Source organism: Struthio camelus, chromosome 5 (genome assembly GCF_040807025.1).
Source record: "Struthio camelus isolate bStrCam1 chromosome 5, bStrCam1.hap1, whole genome shotgun sequence".
NCBI classification, from domain to species: domain Eukaryota; kingdom Metazoa; phylum Chordata; class Aves; order Struthioniformes; family Struthionidae; genus Struthio; species Struthio camelus.
The window spans coordinates 38,165,844-38,185,989 of record NC_090946.1 but is presented as its reverse complement, the minus strand read 5'-3'; the positions used below and the strand labels follow the sequence as shown (position 1 = coordinate 38,185,989).

General features: G+C 41.2%; 1 protein-coding gene across 14 annotated transcripts in view; it reads right to left on the bottom strand.

The window, feature by feature from the left end:
• TSPAN18 (tetraspanin 18) overlaps positions 1-20,146 on the bottom strand; it is a 132,735-nt gene that overhangs the window by 38,210 nt on the left and 74,379 nt on the right. For 5 of the 14 annotated variants that reach the window (XM_068945585.1, XM_068945583.1, XM_068945578.1 and 2 more), the window contains one exon: positions 8,457-8,553. The exons of 8 other annotated variants lie outside the window; for them this stretch is intronic. The gene's annotated coding sequence lies outside the window, so the exon portion shown is untranslated. Of the gene's footprint in view, positions 1-4,762; positions 4,816-8,456; positions 8,554-20,146 lie in introns of those variants that run through there. One more of the 14 variants, XM_009682810.2, reaches the window with a different exon arrangement.

Genomic DNA, 20,146 nt, shown 5'->3' with positions numbered 1-20,146 from the left:
TCTGCACCATATACTGCACATGATATTCTGTATTTTTTTCTACCGAGTTTTACATATGATTTCTCATTTAAACAAACTTGATTTTGCTCAGAAGTATCCAAAAAATCTTTGAGTCCAAAAGAATGAATGAAAGAATAAAAGTGAAAGCCAAGCAAGCTCTCAGCTAAAGCTCCCATTTAAGTTCTTTACATATCCTGTTTGGAAATATCTGCTCCAGAAAGTCATTTTTTTGGTGAGAAGGCATCTCCTCATGCAGTACATTATCTTTCCATTATCCCAGGGGAAAACCATTCAGTTTTCTCAGCTAACATTTATCTGCTGCTTCCCCTGCTGTTCCTGGAGGATTACAAATGGGTTCAGTGACTCCAAAACATTTGGAGGTAAATAGCCAGGATATCTTTGTGGCAAAGAAGGCAAATCAGAGGTGATCAGGTAACAACTGAATCTATCAGTATATTCTGGGGGATTCCTTTCTATAGATTCAATGTAATAATGCTAGGCCTACACCAAACACCCAGAATGACTTTCCCCCTACTTAAATCTTTATTATTGGTTCAGTGATTTTTGAAATTGGTCCCTTCGACTGGACTAGTATTTGACCTAAAGTTTTTAAAAAAAAAAATTCCATCTAGGGGCAGGATATTTTTTTAATGTCAGCTCTTATCCAGTCATTTAGCAGGAAAAAAATGACTACAGTGATGGATATCGGATCAGTAATTAACCTACAAAGCCACCTGATTTTAATGAGGGCATCCATGTGCAAGGGTTTGGCTGAAGACTTGGAATCTACTTCAGGAAACATTATACTTTTATATGAGTCATAGGTGAGATGGGGAGGCACTTGCTTCACACAGTCCCTATTTACATTAAAGACAGAAAAGGCAGGATTTAATTAAGGAGGCAGTTTTAAGTTACCACCTGTGGTTATTAGCTTTGCTGCAGACCTCCATTTTGTAACGCCTTATAAAAACAAGGGAAATTGCCTGGGACAAAGGCTGCTTAAGGCCAGTGGGTCTGACAACATCATCCCTCAGACTGCGTTTCACTTCCCCAACCACACAACCTGAGCACGGTCTCTTCAGTCAACTTCTGTTCCAAGTGAGGCCACATTTCTCTAGATGAAATGAAAAGATATGCCGTGACTATGATCCTTTCATAGAATCAGTTTCTTTCCTACTGTATCAGGAGGCTTAGTGAGCATTTTAAATAAAATATATAGGAACTTTAAAATTCAGGGGCTTTTGCCTTTTTGAAGATGATGCAGCATTTTTATAGTGAGATCTGAATGCATTTTACAGCAGCATAATATATTCTCACCCATAAACTATGGTAAGGCATACATACCATGGTGGGGAATTTTGCCACTAACTATGCAGGTAGAGCTAAATTAGCATAGTGCAGAAGAAGGTTTCTTAGCGCTTGTCTACTTTAAACAATGTCCAACAAGAGCTCTCAAGCCATCACAGCTTATTCCATACCCCAGAGCAAAATACCGTCAAAGCCTTTTTTCCCCCCTCGCAAAGAAAAATGTCCATGCAGATCTGGCATCTGCAAACATGACTTTACATTTTAAATCAAGGAAGCGCTATTAATCACAAAGCTCAACAGATTCTGTGAACAACATCAGAAAACATAACATGCACTTGTAATAACACAATTGGAAATAGAAATAAAACATCAACAGAATAAACTGACAACTGGATAAAGCAAAATCTACCAACCTTCCTTCAACTCATTCTCCAGTTAAAATGCGAGCAGTCTGCCTTCACAGCAATCCCCAAAGGTCCCGTGCTCTGCCAGGTCCCCAGGACTCCCTTCGCCTGGGATCCTTCTGCTACACACTTCTGAATATTAGCATAGGGACTTCAGACAGCAATGGGCTGTTGTGAGGTTTGTGGAAAGGAGCGTATCTGGGACATGAGCCAAGCACAGATCAGTTCTTACACCTGGAATCACCACAGCTGGAAAAACTGGGGTAACCGTTCCTGTGGCGATAACCAACAAGCACGCAGGAGCTACGAGTTGCATAATAATAATGTTGTCACCAAGCAGTATTTGGAGGGACACTACAACAATTTATCTAGCTGTATGTGCCATAATACAAAAAGCGACGATCAAAGAGAACCACAGGCAGCCCCATAGCTATCTGCGGAAAAAAAAGGCACTTTTTGTCCAATTCACCACCTGAGGTCATAGTGCATGTCCCTGAAAAGGAAATGGATCACAAGTAAATGCACCGGGCTCTCTGAGGAGGGTGTGAAACCACTAGAGGCAGCCTCAGGGCTCCCAGGGATGCCTGCAAGACTCCAAGTCAGTCCTGAAAAGCCACTTTCCACAAGGACACTGACCTGCTAAGCAGAGCTTAATGGCAGGTTCAGGCCATCTTACGCAACAGCAAGATAATGAGACAACCTGCAAATTTTGCAGCCTCAACTTTTCATTCACAGTGGTTTTCAAAATACCAAAGATTAGCTAACAAGTGCTGAAGAGGAAGGTCTGTCTTTCTTTACAGTGTCAAGTAATACCACTGTGCTAGGAACTGTATACACCTTGGATATTATATGACCTACTCATGAGCTCAGTCCTGAGCTCTTTATTATGATGTTCAGAACAAAGCAGAAGCCCTTCCAGCCCCTCTAAGTGATCCCTACTACTATTCATTAAAAGGACAGCAAGAGCTCTGCTAATAAAGTCTGATTCTGAGGTACAATATGAGTGGAGGAGAGCTATGATAATTACATTAGTAAGGGTAACTGAAGTCACTGCCATATCCTTGTTTGCTCTTTAATTTAATCCCAAATAGCACAAGCTGGGCTGTAACTGGAGGGAAAAGGGGGAAAAAAAAAAAAAAAGAAGGAAAAACTGTTCTTCTTTTGCATGAGGCTGACTTCATGATTAGAGGATGCTGAAGATGTCTAAGAGGGAGATACTGAATATTTAACCTTGGAAATGGAAGCTTGGTTGTGTCTCATCCTGTTAACATCCACACATATCTTCCATTAACTCTAATTAGGGCTAACAGGGAGTTCACATAAGTATCTCCTTAATGAATGTTAATAGTAGTTATGGGCAAACGTTGACGGAAGATGAAATGCCAAGTTTCTTCTCCAGGGTTAAACATTCAACAGGCCGTACGTGTCTCATTTCCATTTCCTACCTTAAAAGCGCTCTAATCAATCGCACATATCACAGACAGACCTAAGTGCTAAGTCTTACTACAAGAGACATGTACAGTCATGAGTAACAGCACATGCTATTATTTATATAAAATATAAACATAGACACACAGTACCTGATACAGGCTACACTGATTCAATTCTATATGCTTACTGTTATACACCTACCACAACGACATATAAACAAGAGAGAAAGACACATCCCTTTTTCCTTTAAGCCGCCTAGGCTTCACAGATGAAGCTTTTTTCTATATCTATATATTAAGATAAATCATTTTCAATTAACAAACCAAAGTACAAACAAGATTATAGCAACAACCTCAATTGCCCTTATTAATGCCATTATGCCACCCTAGCTGATAGACTCTATGCTATATTCCCCAATCAGGCATTATTAACAAATCATTAAATCTGTAAATGAGAAGAGCAAAATTATCTGGCATAATCAGAACAGTAATAGTAATGCACCTTCTATTGAGATTCTGGCTCCAGCCCTGAGCTCCGCAGCAGTAGTTCATTTAAAAGTATTAACAGACTGCTTCCAGCCAGAGGTTATTTACTAGGACAAAGTCGCACTAGTCGCGCTCTCTGCTCTCTTACCCCATCATAAGTAGAAAACTTCCATCAAACTTGTGTGATTCTGGAGCTGAGTAGACTTATAAACTGCCTTCAGTTGCGAAAGCATTTATACAGCCTCGGGGAACCTGACAAATACTCTGCTGCTTCCCTCATGAGTTGTAGATATTATTTGAAGGAACCTTATGATGCTGAAGCCTATGCCAGGGATTTCATGAAGGGGCACAACACACAAGACGAGGAGTGATGGGGAGAGGCAGTGCGGGAACCCAGACAGAAAGCAAAAAGCTGGACAAAGACCCCGCGGGTGTACTCTAGTAGAGCCAGGAGAGGAGCTGTGCCTGTGGAAAATGTGACTCACACAGCTAAGCCCTCCCTGTGCCCTAGTGCTAACGCTCACTGGTCTTTGTACGCTTTGGGATAGCTCCAATCACAAAAGGCACGCGGGCATGAGTCCCACTGAAATTAATAGGTGCCTTGTCCAAAGGAAAAGAAAAAAATTATTTGTATTTTTTTCAACTCATCCATAAGTTACATTAAAGGGACTTGTCTCTCAGGACTCATCTTAAATCATACCTGGCTGTGTTTTGCCTTTGGTATGTGAAAACAAACATTTTTTTCTTGCTTTGTTTTCTGCCTTAGGGAATTAGTGACTCAGACAGGATGCTGAAGACTCAGTGGGATTTATTTTCCATCATCCTCAGTTTTCCCTTTTTCTTTTTTTTTTTTTCTTTTTATTAGGCATGCTGGCTTATTAACGCGCTTTAAACATTCATTCAGAGCAAAATTTTCAATAAATAATTCTTGCCTCCCCACATACTTTTATGTGATTTGGGGGTTTTGTTTTGTTCTACTGTTCAGGAAAGCAAGGGGTAGAAAGGACAGATAGCACATATCTGAGGGGCGCTGGCTGGCTGTAGAGGCGACAGACACAGCCCTGCTTCTAAAGCACAAATCCCTTTGCCATTCCCCTCTCAGCGGCTTTTATCAAAGGCAAGAATCACACTCACCTCCCAAGAGGCGCCCTGCTCTGAGTGTCCAGGCACTGCTTTTTTGGAGGCACTTAGTCCCCATGCTACGTCCTCTCCTGCTCTGGTTCCACACTCTACCCAGGCTCCACTGAAGATATGGTTATGTCGTGCTTCGATGCACCCACCTCATGGCTGAATCCTGGAACCCCACAACTTTGCAATAGACAAGTGCCTATAGGAAAAAAAAACCCTTCCCTTTACTTGGTCAGGTCTGGTTTGCCAGAGGTATGATTCTGTATCCAAGCAGCTTTTCTCAGAAGAGGAAAATAGAATAGTCTTTCCCGGAGGGATAAAACCAGCACATATTTTAGCTACAGTTAATCTGGCTGAACAGAGAAAATTTCTTTGCAAATAAAGGGAAGCATTTTAAAATACATTTTGCATATTCATCATATACTATTTTTACAAGCACTTGAAGCAATGGAAATATTAAACAGGAACAGAATCAAGAATGACCAGAACTCTCTATTACCTGTTAGAATTTTGGTCCCCTCCCTACCCTGCTCATACTCTTGGCACTTAAAAATATACAATAAAAAATAAAATACAGTCAGTAAAAGTCACACTTGTAAAATTACATTTTAAAATAACAGCATTGTAAAGTAGCAGCTACAAATGAGGTGAAATGCTAAGCAACAAGTTGCCCAGACATTTTTATAGAAATTGGAATGAATGTCCAGTAAGTGTCCAAGGAAATTGGAGTTGATTGAAACTTCTGGCTACTCTGTATTTTAACTGGACGGCTCGCGCTGCTTCAGCCTCTTGCCAACAGGCTGACAAGGATATTAAAACAGGGAGCAAGGGGGGATCAGCCAAATAAAGTGAGCAGTTATTTGTAAGAAGATAGTTCACCTTCTCTTCATTATTAGTCAACCCAGCAAGCATGTCCTATGTTTATGCTGGATATCCAGTTAATTTTCTCCTAGACAATTTTCTCCCAGACTGTGCAAAAGACAAACCTATATTGGCAACATGAATAGCATAAAGAGATGGATCTTAGCCAAAGGAAACTGCTTTCACCAGCTTTTTTTCTTTTTCCTCAGCACAGACAGGAACGTTAGAAAAAGGCTGCAACCGCACACTGAGGTAAGGTAGCTCAGCTGGAAGCTGAGAACACGGGTTCCAAGGGCTATTTCCTAACTCTTTCACATCTCTTCATCTTATTGTAGTTCTGCTGCTCAACTCACCTTTACAGCCCTCTCTGTGAGTCTAACTCACAGCAGACTGCCTTCCAGTACAAAGATCTTGCAAGTGTGCTTTTGCACAGCAATACCCTCGGCTTATTTAGGGAACTACTGAAATACAAACAGATGACTGCAGTCTGATACCACACTTTCAAAATAAAACTCTGACCTTTTACAAATGCAACTATCTGGACAGCGTTTCTCATCTATTTCCTGTAATTTTGCAAAATGGAATATCATGGGCGTCCAGAGAGTTTCTTGCATCTTCCAGATGAAGCCAGAGAAATTGTCAGCTGACAATTCCTTTCAGTTTGAAGACAGAGAGTTGTTGTTGCTTCCTCTTGCCCCTTTTTAAGGCTTGAAAACAGACTTTTTGGATATATTTGTGAGTCCAGGATGGATCAAAGCAAGAGAAAATGTTTTAACTAGCCAAAGGTGTAGCAGATGGGGAATTATCCTGGGATGCAAAAGATGCAGGCTGATATTCCCGATCTACCCAATTCTCACCAAGGAATTGAATTTACATTTCCCTTGACCCAGACAAGTACCATAATTGCTGGCATATCGAGTCCAGAACTTCACCAGCCAAACTAAGATGGTTCTAGGAGAAGGGATCCTGTAGTCATATAGACCTACGTCTTTTTTGTTTTACTATTACTTTTTTACATTAAACTATTGAAGGGTCTAGAATTTTGGACTATACCAGAAAAAATGAGAATCTCCCCAAAATTTCAAAACCCAACATATCCTTCATGAAATAGATGAAAGAGGACACACCTTTTTGACTAGCCTAACTTAAGGATGATGCAATGTTTTACACAGATAAAAGTTGCTAGTCTTTGGGGCTGGAAAGCAATGTTTTTTGATGAAAGGCATGAGGTTTTTTTGCTTATGTCCCCACTCAAAAGGTCCCTTGCATTTCTGTTATGTGCAAGTTAGGAAACACTTTGGGAATTTAGGGATGAAAGATAATACTAGAGTGAGTAGCATATGAAACAACTATTCAGCTAGATCTAAGCAACTTCCACGGAGCATGCCAGCTGGATGTTAGGAAATACTCTCCAGTTAAAATGCTCTGAGACATCTATATTTTTAAGAAGCAGAACCAGAAACAGCTGCAGACTGACTGATATACCAGAAACAGCAGAAAACTTCTATAGAGAACCTGGATCATAACACTACCCTCTCAGAGATTCACACCACAACAACGACGTTAACTTTTTGCCTTGCCAGACCTACTGGGCTGCTCCTGGCAAAGCACTCTTGGGATGCTGTTCTCCTGATGTTCCCCTGCAATGGAATAAACGTGGGGCACTCAAGGGCTTATTCCTTCCACTGCCCTGCCTCAGCCCAGCTTTTTGGGAAAGTGTAAACGACATGGAGCGGCCCAGGCTGTTGTCGCCAAAAATCAAAGCAACCACAGAAGCTATCTACATTCAGAAGCCACAAAGTATTTATTTTCCTTCTCTAAAATAAAATTCAGGTATAATTATTCTAACTGCAACAGATAACTTCAACTTGCAAACATTCTCAAAGCTGCATTTGTTTTACCTGAACAGATGAACTGATGAAACACCTAACAAATGTATTTATGAAGAAAGGAAAAGGACAGGAAGAAACAACTTCAATGACAAAAAGCCCATACCAGTCCAAAGCATTTTTGTATCTAACTTCACCTATGGGGGAGAGGGAAGGGCTTGGACTTTTTACCTACAACAGATACTTCAGCTTCTGTGTGTGGACAGTGTTATTTGCTGACAAGAACAAGCAGTGGCTTGGTATGTGCATTTTTTCATATTTATACGTATATTTACACACACCCATGCACATACAGCCTATAAATATACTATGTTTTCTTCTACTCCATTCAGAAAAGCCAAGACAAAGCAGTTTCTAATCTTCAGTCTGGCCTGTCAACAATCACCTAACAAGGAATCGCAGTGAACTTCAGCAATGAAGATGGGCAATCTTTGTGTAGGACAAACTTTGTTCGTTGTTGAACTCCATCTCACAGAGATTGTGATAATATATTTTTGGAAGTCCAACAAGGAAACTATTTAAGACCCAAACCAGTGACCAACATGGTCAATAGGAAGGTCATTGACTTCAAAGAGGCCTGGCTCAGGTACTCATTCTTCCCCCTCTGCTGCATTATACTCGGTTGTTTTCGCGTCTTGTATTAAAGTTGAATGTGCATGCTCTTAGATAGTACTTCTGTCACACAAATTTACAGCGCTTAGTGTAAAGAGACACCGATTCACTATTAGAGATCTTGCGTGCCATCACAATATAAAGATTAATTTTTGTTACTTTAATAATGCTCGTTGTCACAGTTCCCAAGTGCTGTTTGAAGCAGCACTGTTCTACAGACATACACAGTAAAAACGCTTATGTTACAATATGAACTAGCCCCATTTAAAGTAACTAAGCTTAAAATTATTTTTCACTGATCCGATCCCAGTTATTAAAGTTCACAGACATTTACGTACATGCTATATGGCAGGCAGTCCTGTTAATCATCAGCTTTGCGTGTACTCAGCCAAGAAGAGAGGAGTCCTTCTTGCAATGCAGCTGGCATAGTCCTGTCTGAACACAGGAATAATGCATGAATTGGCCAATCGCTGTCACCGAGCAGCAATGTCTATGGAGTGCAAAGAGCATTTTCACGTTTAAGAGGAAACTTTTTATTTTAAATATTCAACGGCCACTGTCTTCTTCATGTTGTTCTCCCACAATCTCAGCAAGTGCAAAGCCAGCTCACAGGCTCTGATGCCATATTGCCAGGAAGGCTGCTTGTCAGCAGTTGTAGTGGCAGGCAACAGCAGGAGGCTCAGAACAAGCATCTGAAATAAAATGCTTATTCAAGAGATAGCACAAAGGCTGGTTTTCTAAGTGGCATGAAGCGCTTCACCCTGCGGGAACCTTCAGATCTCTGCACTGAGCAGCTGGGTTGCACTTTTCTACTCTCAGTAATAATGATAAATAATAATAATGATAGCAAAGTAAAAGGAAACCCTTCGTCTACAAGCTGCATCAGGTGGACTTAATGCTCCTGCCTGCAGGTGCATAGGGCTTAATTCCACCACCTCTCACTCCCCTGCAGCCTCCCAGCTTTTGCATACATATGTGGGGGGCTGGAGAAGCAAGGCTGCCCTGTATCCAGGCAACGGGCAGTGCTGAAGGCTCTGCAAACCTCTTTAATTCACATCAGGGCTAGCTGGGGCAGGTATCCCCCACAGATTTTACAGAGTGCAGGAGAGAAGGGTCATTTTCAATTTTAAGGAATAAAGGCAGAGAATAAAGCAAGGTCTCTAAGTGTCTTCTAAAAAAGAAAGCACATTCCCAGGTCTTCCTGGGGTTACCTGCTTTCCCAGCACTGCTCACTTGGGAGGTGTCAAGGACAGCCATCAAAACATAACGTGTTTGACTTTTTCTTTCATTTCTCAGCAATGCTTCTGCATGCATTTAGGTTCACCTCCTTCTACTTCAGGAACTTTCCAAGTTTACTTGCCACCTTGAAAACGGTCTCATTTCCTGGCCCTGGGTTTTGGCCAGGCAAAGCCTAGCAATGTCACGATTAACAGATGAGACAATGAACGTGCACACACATCACCAGCTTTCAAAGACAGTCTTGGGGAACAAAAAGACAGTTGAGAACAAACAATCTATCAATCCTCATATTTGCAAAGGGAAAAACTTCTTCATGAGTATATGGGATAAAATTCTAATGCCAGTGAGGTCAACAGGAGTATTTCCATTAACTTCCATGACAACAAGATTTCAACCATGGTGTTTTGGGCAGGTTTCCTCTGGATGCTGCTCTCCCCATCCCACTCTCTTTCCCTATACTGCTGAAGCTGACAGAGATTTGGATCCTCTTACTGTGGCCGAGGTATAGTATTTGAGGAAAGACCAAAGAACAAGAGCTAAAACACACATAAATCTTGTCCCTGAGTATTTCAATTCCCTTAAAAGATGATCTACATGCCACTGCCATTCATACCACAAGCTGCAGAGGATAGATTTATTTGAAAGAAAACTTTAAGTAAATTCATATAGGTTTTGTAGCATTCATCTGTCTCCCAAATAATCGCTGAAGCTGCCATATGGACATTATATAATTGCAAATACACAAGAAAGAACAGAGGAAAGAAATCTATGATAAACTGCTGCATTAAGATGTTCTGATTCAAATCAGACATAATTCAAAGAAACTCTGTGTCTAGTATGATAAAAGAAGGCATAATGGTCCTTTCCTGCCTTACTCTACTTGATGCTACACCAGCATTTGAGGATCTTAGCCATAGACATCTTTCATGACATAACCCCATCCAGCAAACATAACCTAGGAAGGTCTAAAAACCTTCCTAGTCATCTCAGTACTGATATACAATCCACTTGAGATTTTTGCTTTCGTCCATCATGACTGGAAATATTAAACAAATACTACACAGGGGTACATGAAATGCTAAAATCAGAAGCGCTGTTTGGAGTTTAGGAATTCTCGTGGCTCCTGCACTAATCTTAGTTCACTGCCCGTGCCTTTCCTCCTCTCTTAACAATTTATACAGCCTCAATGACTTGTCAAAAAGCTTCTTTTCCTTCTAGTAGCAGCAGCTGTTACTGTAGGAGACAGCACAGTATAAAGTTACTCATTAAGAGAGGTAGGGAGCTACCTCCCTGGAATACAGCATCACCTCGAGTTGAACTCTAGGGAAAGGTAAGTACAGTTCTTCTTTGCTCCTTTGTCACCAATAATACGTAATGTCAGAAGGGATTGGCCAAAATGCACGCTATGCACCTGGCCTGAAGATGACTGATTCATAGTATGCAATTCCCATTACTTCTCTGAAGCAGAGGCTCTAGTGCCAGGAGGTCAGATCCTCTGTAATACCCTGTGTATCCTCCCCAGCCACCTGCACCAACTTTACAACAATTTGCGTAAGCTGGCCCACTGATTCACTGGGAAGGAAGGCATATCTCAATCTTTTACACTAAACCAGCTTTTCCCCCCAAAATTCCCACCTATACATAGACTGCCTTGAGTCACTTCTTCATAAGTCTTCTTTACAGCCTTTCCCTCTCCTGCTCTTTTTGCAAAGAGCCCTTTGCACCATCACCTCAGAGCAGGAGAGCAGAGCTGAGCTGCATCAAAGACTCTGGAGGCAGAGGAGAGAGAGGACAGAATAAAGGTGAGGAAGGTGGCCATTCAGTGATATGGCACCCCTCACAGCTGAGGTGGGGAGGTCCTGTCTGAGGTAAGGAGGGCTCCAGAGCAGAGCTGGGTGGGGACAACTTCATCCAGATCTAGGAAACTGTTGAGACATTCTGAGCACACTTCAATAAAGCCCAAACACCACTGGCTTCTTCAGGATCTACAGCTCTAAATACCTGTTTAAATGCTTTAGAGAAGTACAGCCAGACAGCTTAGCCCTTTGCAAGATCAAACTCTCCTGCCTGGTGCTAGTCAGTGCAAATTGATCCCTCATTCACAAATTAAAAAGAAAGTGACCAGCACTGAAAAGAACAAGACAGAGCAGTTCACAGAAGAAACCCAGAGAGACACCGATTGATTATTCCCAGAATGCCTTTCCCAGAAGCATTAATGAAGAACGTGCCCGGGACAGCAGCCTTGAGCAGTGCATGGAAACATATGAAAAGCTCATCTGGCCCTCCTTTGCACCCACAGACCTCCCTGCCTGATGAGCATGTTTCAAACAGTCCTGTAAAGCACTAAGGCCTGGATCCCCACTAAAAAAAAAACATTCCCTTTGCACATCTCCTCCCTTTTAAATCAAGCTCAAAACCCATACCAGGGGCACCTCCAGTGTGTACAATGATATCTGTCCAACATTCCTCAGTAATAGCATCAACCTGGGACGGGGAGGAGAGATTTGTTCAATGGGGAGGGCATCATAGGAGGGATATAGGCAAGAAAGGCAAAATATAACAATATCCTTCAGATATCTCAAACACAGCCTACTGCTGGTGTTGAGGGCAGGCATTTTAATCCTCACCGGGACATGTTAACAGAAATGAGAAATTTGCAAAGATGACATTTAATCATAACTATGAGCGCTCAGGCTTTATTCCTTGACTTGAAAGTGAGAGTACTCTGTAACTCAACAAAACCAGCTGGAAAAGCAGAAACAAGAAAGGCTGCAGGAAACGGATTTACCTGCAACTAGGAGTGATAAAAGCAACTGATATCAGGAAAATGACTAAAATGCTAGTGATCATTCTCCTGCCATAAAAGCACCAAGCTCTTCCAGCAAGGAGTTGCAACCAATGTTTTACTAGCAAAAACCAAGTCAAATTACTCTCTGTTTGTATCATCAGAAAGAACGTACCAAGATGATTAACAGGTTTTGTAGTTTGGGTGACTAAATCAAAAAACAAAGAGAAAGAATTGCTTTGGTTTGAATTGGAAGGGTTTTTTTTTCCACTGAAACAAAACAATACAAAGATATTTCTTCACATCAACTCTCCAAAGGTTTGTTCAACCTGAAATGAAACATTTATTACATTTCCAGAGTTTTTAAAATCAAAAACCCTCTTTTATAAAAATGTTGAATCATATTTTAAAGGGGCATGTAGCTTTATTTTTTAAATGTTTAAAGGAGCTCCTTTAGCATTTCTAAAACAAAAATATGCTATTCAGAAAAATCTAGAATTAAATGTTCTGATGTTTAAAAATATACATACAACCCTTTTTTGACTGAAACTATTTGCTTCATTTCAACTTGTTTTTATAAAGATTTATGGTCTCCATAAAGCTTTGGAAAAAAAAACGTTGGGCAATTTCTCTCTTTTGTAAAAATGATCTAGTACAGAGGAGTGATCCCCAGATTTGATATACACAGCTGATCTTCTTTTCAGAGGAGAAGAAACATCAGACTGCTGCACTTTCAATTAACTACCATTATTCCTGACCAACAGAAAAAATACATAGTAAAAGACCAAGATTTCAAGCAGAAGACTAAGGCAGTGCTTTCAGGTTTGTACACCTAACACTCAGGACTGCTGAGTACAACTAGGGATTTATATTGCTGGTTCTAAACATCTGAATTCTGGTTTATACTTATATCTGTTTAGTATGAAGTTTTCTAAATGAGTCATTTCTGACTAGAGGAGAAAAAAAAGAAAAAGAAAGAAAGAAAGAAAAATCGTGGAGCTTTTCATTGCTCTTTTTTAAAAGTCACCATTGCTTATTCCCTTCCTGGGATGCAGACATATTGAACACACTGAATGTTATCCACAGATGTTGTGGTCATATTAAGTCACTAGGGGAATCAGGGCTTTGATTTTCTCTTCTCCAGGTATTTTAAATCACAAATTTTATTCATGTAAACAGTGTGAATGTATATCCTTTGTTTTGTATACTTTTGGCAAAAGGAGACAGAACAGCAGAATGCCAACTCCTGGTTCTAATCAATTCAGTAAGAGTTTGGCCTTCAGTGCAGCTACCAGATAACACAGAAAATTGGGAGATGGGAAAGGAAATGGAAAAGCAAAGGCAGTTCTGGCAAGTAATCCTACTTTCCAGTAACATAATCCGTACACTAAGCCAACTCAGCTAACAGGCCAATAACTTGCGATAAACTACAGCTCTGTTCTGAAAGCTGAACACAAGCATGGGAAAAAGGACAAACTGATTCCCTTTCTTCTTGTTGGGTAAACATTTATGGGAGATTGAGTTTTTTTGTGAACAGTTTTAAAATTGAAGTTATTATTTTTAGCTTCCCTGAAATGTATTCTTGGATGTCCTTTCCAGCCACAAAGGCTATAGATGGTATAGGTCAGCTTGAGGAGTTAGTGACAGATTCTGCCCTGGCATACATGTCAACTGTATAGCAGTGTGTGTTCGCCTGTCTGTCTCTAGCATTATACAGCAAGGCTCACCTTGACAGTAAGCAGGCATGTACATTACTTAGCCTCACAATCACCACTGCAACAGAACATGGGAAAATGAGTGGGGTCACGTAGCTATAAACTCTAATATCCCGTCGTCAACAGTGGCCAGGGAAAGGTGCCAGAAATAGTTCAAGATGGCAATTACAGAACAGCCAGTTCCCAAGAAAAGCTTCCTCCTACCATGAACAGCCAGCTGAACACCTTCATATGCTGGGTACTGAAGCTAAAACACAGGCAAAGCACTACCATTATATGCCCCCATGTCATCCAGCCACAAAGTGCCAGCACGTCATCTCCACCTTACAGCTTTGGCCACATGCCAGCAAAGAAGACAAAGCTGAATGTCCAGCACATGTCCAAGGCTGCTCAGGTCCTGGTTTCTTATCTGCCAGTACCATCAACAAACATGACGTGTGCCAAGGATGCAGCTCACATCCATTAGAAGCTAGCTGGAGAATGAGTCATTTTACAAAGGACAAAACAGCCATTAGATTATCATTATCTTTACTATGCACAATTCTGCCCAGTGGCTGACCTAACTTTAGGCTCTTCTCGCAGAACAGCTCACAAGAATTTGCACTAAATCATCACAGCCATGCAAGCAAGAAACCTCTGCTTTACAGCAGGTCAGGGCAATCATAAGTAATAATAAGCTCTTCATATTCTGCAATTTGAAAAATCAATTGTGTTTCAATTTTTTAATGTAAGATGTAAAGACTTTTTTTTTGATGGGGAGTTTTTCTTTTTGTGGGGAGAGGCAATTTCTGGATTACTTCTCTCTCCATTTTTTTTCCCTTCCCAATTCCTGCTTTGTCATAGAAAGGAGCAACAACAAGAAAAAACAAAAACAAAACTGTAGAAGACAAATGCTCCAGAATGAAACAAGTGAAAATGAATGCAAAGTTTCATAAAGCCAGTTTTTGCACAAAATATAATACTTCTGTGGCCATTCTCTGCAATAGAAAATGTACCAGCTCTATTACCGCCTTTTTACAGATGGGAAATAAAGGCATAGAGGAATTAAGCTACTTCCCACTGTCAGAATTCAAGCTGGGAACAGAGGTAGTAACTGAATGCAAAACTCCCAAGTCCCACTTTACTACTTACAGCATAATACTATCCTTATTACTGATTTTAATAGTTATCACTTTTTACTGATCCTAGCTCTTATGAATAAGTCCAAGAAAAAAGGCTTCAAATACACACGCATATATCCTTCTTATATATCTGCTTCCTGAGAAATCTCTGCAGTAAGGGAATAATTCTAACAGCTATTAAACTAAGTCCCCAGCTTTGCTCAATATTTTTCAAAATTCACAAATCAAAAGCAAACATACTTCTGTGGATCTCAAAATAAGAAATGCAAAGCCTTTATTACTGTTCTGAGTGACACTGTCTCAGCAGTTCCTCCCCAGGATTCAGTGCACTGATGAAAGGTAGCTTTGCTTTCTTGCCCTGTCACATCGGGTAAACCCTATTTTCCTTTGACAAAGCACTTTACTCATGATATAGTCAGGCAAAAAAAAAAAAAAGGTTTAAACTGCCACTCTAACTCTAGAACTAAGTGATAGTAACTGATGGATATATATTTCTAATGACAATTTATTTCCTCCTTCTTCACTGTCAGTTACATGTCACACAGCCCCCAGCTCTACAAGCAAATGTGTGCAGCCAAAACAATCCATGCATGCACCGCTGGCAGCACCAGAAGCCCTCACTCCAAGCCGCTAGGGCAATGCCTCTCAGAAGGTAATTCCATCTCTGGCAGATCGAGCCGCAGCGAGCAGCTGGAGATGTCTTGAGTTTTCTAGCTGTGTGTGTCACCCCAGGACCCAGAAGAGACAGAAGAAATAAAGAGGTGTCACCTCTTCAGCAGCCACTTAGGGCCTGAGGAATTAGCTCACACCAGCAGCATGGCAAGGACAGACAGCTGGTAGAAATTAATAGCTTCAACCTCCCTGCTGGCTGGCCCAGCAGAGCTCCTGATTTGGACCCCTTAGTGGCAGGAGCCCACATCTTCCTGCTGCCCATCAGAGGGAACACTTGGAACACGGCTGAACCTGCAGTAACAGGCACTCTATGTGCCACGCGGGCACATCGCTGACCCGACTCTCACGCTTTAGGCTTATCTTTCACTTATAAAAGTACACACAATTAACATACCATCTTTGGCTGACACTTACAAAGAGAGCCTTATAAATGCAAGTGGACTGTAACCAAAGGAGGCCTGAGGGTCTGCAGAGAGCTTGAAACAACAGCTCTTGGGTGAGAAATGCAAAGTGTCCCATTTATCTCAATGGATGCTAACTCAAACGTTCAATGACAATCATTTAAGTGTCAAAAAACGTTAGCCATTTCATTCTCAATGTGAGAAGAGAGCACAAGGAGCATGGCTCCACACCATTGGCTATGAGGGACATCTCATTTTGAAACCACAGTAGACAGTATTTGGGAGTCATCAAACCTATTCTTTGTGAAATAAAAAACTAGATGAGGACATGCTGCTTCTACATTGGTGCACACTCCAGCATCTTAGTAAAGCTCAGGAAGTTTCCACAATTGTAGCTTTAGTAAAAGCAGAATTTACCATAAGGGAAGATTGTTTTGATGACTTATTTTGCAGAGATATGAGAGTAGCACTGCTTCCCCAAACAATTCAATTCACAGTCTAAAGAGAAATTAAAGAAAATTAGAACTCCCTTAGTGTAATTATCATCTGCTTCCTCTGGCCAATGTAGACTCAATTTTCAGGCTTTTATAAAAAACACTGAATCTTTTAAAAAGTCCTTATTCTGTTTTCACAAAATTGCCGTTTCTTTAAAGGCTGCCCAGTTATTCAACATTTTAAAAAGGAAAAAAAAAATTTCCGAAAGTATACACAGTTCTTAATAATATCAAACAATTCATTTTCTGCAGAAAAGTGTTAATAGAAAGTATTTTCCTTTTTTTTTCCACTGCTGTAATCATACAGCATAACACACATTGAGTATCACAACATGATTGTTATATATGAACCCTCCCAACTTTGCTGCTGCTATTTCTAAGAGGGCAGTGTTTTTTTGTCTGTTTTTTAAGAGGTCTGCAACATATCAGTACCTCAATAGATTTTTATAGGGAGAACCAATCGGGAGCGCACCACAGGAAGTCAGAAGTGCTGGCAAGCATAGGGAGCAGCGTTAACGTCTGCATCCCAGTTCCAAGGGGAAGCATCCCCAACCTTTCAGCACACATATGCGTATGCTCACGCTCCTCTCCAAGAACTGGCTGTATTCCCAGCTCCTAGACCTCTACTTTCCCACTTCAGGCTCAACTTCTGCTTCCCAGAGTCAGGGGATTCAGCCTTATTTATACTGATGATGCTCTGACTGTTTTTTTACAGCACAAGCCACTAAGTGGCTTTGTTTGGAGTTAGGACTTGTTTCCTCAGATCGGGCAGTTTTTCTTCATCAGCAAGCAACTCCTGCCCCAGGAAACAAAAACTAAACCTCAGAAAGATTTCCAAGACCAGGCATGTTCTGACCCACCTCTGCTGACTGTGGAAACACCCAAAACCCCTTTCAGATTATTTCTTCATAGACAAAACAAGCCTTAGCCTCTAAAATAGTGCTGCACATAACGATTCTACCTGTGTGCTCAAATGCTTTAGCTGCCTTTGGGGAGAGGTGGTCTATGGTAGTCCCCATTGGTGGAGTCTGTCGCTAGACAGAGCAGAGGAAGTCCAGTGTGGGTGGCCCAAACTGCTGCAGCGCATCCCACAGGAATGAACAAAGGACAGCTTGGGAGGTGGAGGCGCCTGTCTCTGCAGCCCCACGTCCCCAGCTAACAAACTGCAACAAGAATTAGCACCATTTCATAAACTGTGTTTTCAAGCAAAGGGGAGGCAAGGAAGCAGCAGTTCAGCAGCACCTTTTCTTCCCCCAGCTCTGGACTACAAATCATAGAAATACTAGTGGAAAGAGATCTCTCAGTTTGAAGCACCAAGATAGGGCCAGTTCTGTAGGGAACAAAAGGCAGGATGGAGCTGTAAGAGTCCAGGTGTGCTTGCATCAGGACTGGAAACACTAACTTAATAATAACTGTAGACTGCAAATGAAGAGGGGTGCAGAGGGGACACTACATGCCTCTGTCCCACTGCCTGATCATACTCTTAAGCAAGAAAAATCAAAAGGTAAGGAGGATTATTCCTGAGCACAAGATGCAGGAAAATTCACAGCAACATCCTTTCCTCCTAGCATAATACCCAAACCTCACTTACTACTGCTGCTGCTGCTTAGCCTAATCACCCAAACTGCAGTAAAGGAGCCAAAGTGAAATCCTTTGAGCAGACCAAGGCTGTACACATGCATTCTGGAGGCTACTGCTCTCCTCGAGCCCAAGTCTCACACAAAACCAGAACAACTTTCAGCAAGAAAGAAGGCAACTGTAAAAAATCAATTTTTAGAAAGAATGTAGCATGATGCCATTTTCCTTATATGGCAACTGGTATCCTGTGTGGAGTCTCAGACAATAGCCAGCCTGGTGGGGGGTGGAGTAAGACGATGACTTGGGGAAAAAAAAAATTATATATATATATTCCCTGCTGGCCCTCACCCTCCATTTCCTCTTGGCTTTCTTTGTGACTGCACTGAAAGGGGTCAATAGCTCCCAGCTTGAGAAATGCAGCTTTTGAAAGGACTATCACCAGCATCCGTATTTAAAACACGCCTTTTATTTCACAGCATCCCAGCTAATGCAGTGCTTTTAAAAAGCCAGCAGCAAGATGAACTTTTGGGGGAAGAAAAAGGGAAGAGTGCAGAAGAAACCATACCTTTCTGCCTCTGGTTTACTGCCACTGGAATAAAGCCTCCCTGGCAAAGCAACTAAGGGGAACACAAACTGCAGATGATCTAAAGTTCTACAGATCATTACCTCTTGCTTCAGTCAACGTTTCCCCATTCTTTAAAGTACGCTAAAAACCCATGTGAACCAGCAAAGCAGCAAGCCAGAAAATAATTTCAACTAATTAAAAACAATGGGTAAATTAGCACTGGACTCATCCAACATATCAAAGCTTTGCAACTTGATCTTCAGGGGTTAGGAAATACTCATCTGATAAATACAGGCAATCTAGACAAGTTTTAATGGGCTTAATTAACTTACCTTGATAATGAAACACAGATCTAGTGGCTAAGTTCATATTTAGGCTTTATATTTGAGGAAATACTCCAGAAGAGCTATAGCACATTAGGGATTTATTTGCAAACCACAGCCCATGCAGAAGGTGGCACTTGAGCAGTTGTTCATGCCCAGCCTGCCCCTGCCTCATACCGCAGCTTCATCCAGACATCCAACAGCAATTATTTTGCAAGAGGATGCATTTCTTAATTCATTCTTGGAAACAGATGCATTCAAGTGTTAGCAGAATCAGAGTTAGTAAAATCAGCTGTTGCAATAGCCTCCCCATATAAACAGGTCCTAACCCCATCCATGTGCTTTAGAAACTAAATGACAGTTCTCACTACTGAAACTTCCCCAGATTTATGAAGCAATATGGGTGAAACGTTTCAGAGAAAAATTCAGCTCTGTTATTTACTTTTCCTGCACAGCTGGAAAAGACGAGAAGGTGCAAGAATTGGGAATGGGAAACTAAATATAAATACTAACCATCAGTCTGCTAGGACTGACATAACGAGGCAAGGAAAAAGTCTCCAGAACGCAATACTCAGAGCCCCTTTCTCTGCTGGATGAGCAGGAACTAGTCTGGACTCAGCACCAGGGAAGACCTTTTCACCGGTAAGCAAAAATACAGATGTCTGATGTGGAGACACAGACTAAATAAGACCGACTATGATTTTCCTGCTCCTGTTTGACTCTATATTCATCTAGTTAATTTGACTAGAGCCTCTCAATAAACAGCAGCAGAAGCCCAAAACATTCACCTGAAAGTCCTGAAATCCACAGACAGAGAGGTGCAGTGGTACCTCCCACCACACCATACCTATGAGCAAAAAACAATTTCATACAGTTCCCACCAGCTTGTCCGTGAGAGAAGCCAAAAATGAGGCCAGGGAATATTCCTGAAATAGAGAACCAAATTCCCTCAAGTGAGTGTCCAGCAAGAGCAGCAAATGACTTTGCATTTTGCTTTAGTTTCCAGTCATACTATCTTTCTCACAGGCATTCAAATACATTAGTCCATGCCTTATCAGATGCTGAATTAAGATTGCAGAAAAGCTCATGTGAGTCTGAAAACCTGTAGTTCAGAGATGTTTATGGGGTTGTAATG